The 4,553-nt window shown below is 44.3% G+C and overlaps 1 pseudogene; it reads right to left on the bottom strand.

Moving 5' to 3' along the window:
• Positions 1-507: 507 nt before the first annotated feature.
• The window catches only part of LOC114609234, a 10,857-nt pseudogene continuing 6,811 nt past the window's right edge, over positions 508-4,553 (bottom strand).

Raw genomic sequence — 4,553 nt, forward strand, 5'->3', positions numbered from 1 at the left:
AACAAGACCTAGGAGGCGGTGCTTGCCTCAGCCTCCTCACCTCACTGAACTTCCCTCCACCACATCTTTCACATCTTTATTGTTTATTATAATAACCTTGTATTTTTTAATTTTTGAAATTACAACACAATTAGATCATTCTCTCCTCTTTCCCCCCATCTTGCACATTCTAAAAATTCATAGCTTCATTTTCTTTCTTTAATTGTTTACACACACACACACACACACACACACTAAATACATAAATACAAACTGTCTAGTCCATACAATGCAATTTTTGTGTATATGATCTCAGGGCTTACCACTTGCTATTGGGTAACCAATTGGGATCTCTTCCCTGGGAGAAACACACACACACACATGCACACACACACGCACACAGACATAGACTCACACGAATAAGTGCACTTGATACATCAACAGCCCAGGGGCCTCTCCGGGCCTCAACTTTCTAACTCATTATTACTTGAGGGATCTGAGTTAGGAACACGAAGCCACTTTGGGTTCTCACAGCCGCTGAAAGTCTCCCTTTACGGCTACAGGCTGGTTCCCAGCACGCCAGCAGCTCACTGCGAAGCAGAGTGTGGCTGCTTCAGCTGAGGTCTGCCACTCCTGTACAGTCACGAACCTCTTCTGTGTCTGTACCCCAAAAGTCTCCATGATATCTTCTGTTTCAAAAGAACAAGATCAACCATGTGACGATAGAAATCTGCCAAATATTTGACCTTTTGGACGGAGGGAAATGAAGGAGGAATCCATGGACATTACAAAGGGAGGGACAGTCTGGAGCCAGACTGAAGGAGACAAACAGGCGAAGACTCAAGAGAACTTCCGCTGGGAGCCTATAAAAATAGTCCAGGCCTGTCATGTCACTCAGCTAGGCCTTTCACCATCGATCCTCCAGCTAAGGCATCATAGTCCGTGTTAAAACAAACAGCTCTGCGGCCAGGTATCATTAACCCTGCAAGACAAGCAGAGTAGCTACCGCTGAGTTAATTGATTCCAGGGATCCAACCCTTCCACCCTTCTCCTTGAAGGCCGTAGCTCTGGGTGACAGGGAAAGTTCTTTCTTTTGGGCACTGTGAGAATCCAGAGGGAATGTCCTTAATTCCTGCGCGTTTGACACCCTTCTCCACCAGGTCCCTTTTTACATTATCGCTTGCCCAATTTTCCTCCCCCATCTTTCTCTCCACCTCAAATCACAGACATGTGCTTTTATACTGTGGCTCAATCCAGATGCTTCCTTCCAGATGTTGATCTCTGCTCCATGCATCTATGCCCCCTCCACATTTTTTCTTTCTTTGTAATCTTTGCATCTCCATATCCTTTTCCATATCTTCCGCAGGTTTCCGTCCCTTTCCCCCATAGTTCCGTTCCCTGAGTTGTGACCTTGTAACACATTATGCATCACGGTTGCTCAGTGCCGAGGCTCCTTGTTGGCTCATCCTTCTCCCTTACCAGACAAGAGCTGGTCAAGGGCGCAAACCATCCTGTTGTGTTTCCCCCAACACACAGGGTAGACCAGAACACTAAACTGTCAGTGGCAGATATTTGCTGGGTGGGATTATTCTTATCTAAGCCTTGAATCATGGAAATGGTGCCTCAAGTACATAGATGGCATTTGGAAAAGATCAGGCAACTGAACTGTTGTGATCTGCAGCTGATTCAGCTGCAAGTTCTCAGGTCTCTGCCCAAGTAGGGGTTCAAGATAAGAAGTGCAGCTCAGGATTCGGAGATGCTGCTGGCCACTCCAAGGCTGCTGGGATCCTTCCTATATTCTCAGCTCAACATTGCTTCCAAGTGGAGTATACGCATGTTACTTCCTGGTGAGGCAGCCGGAACAAGAAATGAAGTCAGATTCCTTTAGAGGAAACACAGGGCACTTCTTCAGGCTTTCAAGGAAGACCAGGCTAAGGAACAGAGAGCCCAAGTGTAGTCTCTGCTAATTACCCCAGTGAGGGTGGGAAGAAGGCCTGAATCATGGAGTTCTGAGAAGAGGAGAAGGCTAAATGCCTTCCTGTAAGTTGTTGGGCTTCAGGCTCATAACTACATCAACACACAGCCCTGAAAATTCCAGTTCTGAGGGGCTGACCTGAATGATTGTATGTTCATAAGCAGACATAGTTTTTATCTTGATCCATTTGTTCTAAGATGACGTTTTCTTTACTGAACCAAGAGCATGTCTGTATAAATTCCTTCCACACCATAGTCTAGCCTAGCAAAAGCAGGTGGGAGGCGGCTCTGTCTCCAGGATAGGAACCATAGAGTCCCCTGGGCTCAAGTCCTTAGCCTGGTTCAAGTCCTTAGAGATGATGTCATTTTGTTTTCATTTTGCAAACAGAGATTTCCTGTCCTTTTGAAGGTTAATCCAAGCATCCTGGATTTCTTATGTACTCCTACAAAAGACAGAACATTCATCAGACTTTCCAAGGGTCCCAGGCTGTTTAACTGTATATACTCGGACACCTGGGCTTAGCCTTGAAGGAAAGCACTTAAAATATAAATTTCCATTGCAAATTACTACATAAAAATTTAAAAACCCTGCAAAACCTAATCTGGTAAAGTGTAGGGAATATAGAACTGAAACAATATTGTTCCTGTTTCAGTCTTTGTCTTTATTTTTATACTCTAAGAACCAGAATTAAGGAATGTTTTGTCTATTCTAGCCTCAACTGTGAAATAAAGTTTCAATTAACAATCACTTATGAAATACCTACTCTAGAAGAAACCCTCTGTCAAATGTTGGAGGTTAGAACTGGTCAAGAATTTCATAGATGTCCCATTTAGGGATGAGGACTCAATGGTCACTTCTTCTCAGTGCTATGACTATTGATGAGTTCCTGAGCTTGCAGCTGTCCATCATCAACAGAGGTTTCTGTGACTAAGGCTGAGAGCATCACAAATACACGGACATAAGCATAAATATTTGGAAGAAAGCCAGACAACATTAGCAAAACAAGTACTAGCTCCCTCTCCAAGGTCTGTCATCTCCCAAGCTATGAGATTTTGACACCGTTTACAGAAGCAAGCATGAATTTCTTCTATAGAACAGACCTCAAATCTAAATGCTAAGTAGTGTGTAACTTTTATAACAGCCATGCCATGAATGTATCAGTGGGCACATCTTGCCTGGTAGATATTTGAATTTTGCATTTGAATTAGTTAATTTTCTATTGCTACAACAAATACTTCATCCAAGTGTTTGTTTGGGGCTTACAGTTCCAGAGGAATAGGGGTCCATCACTGTCATGGCAGGGAGCGTGGTAGGAGACAGGCAGACATAGTGTTAGAGCAGCAGCTGAGAGCTTACATCTTAATCCACAAGCACAAAGCAGAGAGAGCATTGAGAATCTAATGGGTCTTTTGAAACTCCAAAGCCCATCCCCAGTGGCTCATCTCCTCCAACAAGGCCACACCTCCTAATCCCTTCCAAACCCTCCTAACAACTGGATATCAAGTAGTAGAATAGATGAGCCAATGGAAGCCATTCAGATTCAAAGTATTACAGTAGAGTTCGCAGCTAGGTAAGACCATTGATTCCTGCTCCTCAGTGGCCTACATAGTATCTTTTGGCACCATGAAAGCTAGTTAGCATGGAGGAGGCTTCCAGATCAGTTCCAGCTTGATTTCTCAGTGTTGTATGACCAGTGTCTACAGTGTCTCATGCAATAGCATCATCTAGTCATGGCCGGCAACTAAGAGCAATGCCAAAGCCTGCATTGATTTGAGGCCTCTGGGCCCTCCTGGACCAACAACTAGTTCAGCACTATCTCACACCTGGTACTAGGATTTTCATTGAATAACCTATGGCTTCTGGCAATTTTTCATCCATGTGCATACCTGCCTTCAAACTGTTTTTAAAGTTATGTTTTAATTAGGTTATAAAACGTTCATGTAACAGCCCTACTGAATGTAGTGAGACACACATTTAAAAAAGACATTAAAGTAGGGGTGGTACTGATTAGAAGAAGAAGGGATTGGGGGTGGGGATACAAGAAGACAAAGAGATCAAAGAAGCATGTGTATATGCATTCATGTGTGTGTGCGCGCACACACACACACACACGAATGAAATTGTGACTTTTAAAAAGAGAGTCTCATAGACCAGGGCAGAGTGAAGCATACTGAGAGTGTCATGGGCATGTGTTCAGAGGCAGGTGGGGTAGCCAGGCTTTTAGGCAAAAATAGTCCCTGTGAAAAATAGTGGGTCAAAAGAATCCACATGGCTTCTCAGGGTGAGTGGAATTGCAAGCGATCTCAGAGAAGGCTGAACAGACAGAGCAAAGGGATGACAGCAAGGGCAAAACTGATCATTGGGAAGATCAAGTTGGAAAGGGTGGTGTTCTTAATAGGAACGGTCCTCATAGGGCCCATAGACTTGACTACTTGGCCACTAGGGAGTGGCACTATTAGGAGGTGTGGCCTTGTTGGAGGAAGTGTGTCACTGGGGATGGGCTTTGAAATTTCAAATGCTGAAGCCGGGCCTAACACACTCTGTCGCTCTCTCTCTCTCTCTCTCTCTCTCTCTCTCTCTCTCTCTCTCTCTCTCTCTC

The sequence above is a fragment of the Grammomys surdaster genome, unplaced genomic scaffold (assembly GCF_004785775.1).
Source record: "Grammomys surdaster isolate TR1022 unplaced genomic scaffold, NIH_TR_1.0 125950, whole genome shotgun sequence".
Taxonomy (NCBI): domain Eukaryota; kingdom Metazoa; phylum Chordata; class Mammalia; order Rodentia; family Muridae; genus Grammomys; species Grammomys surdaster.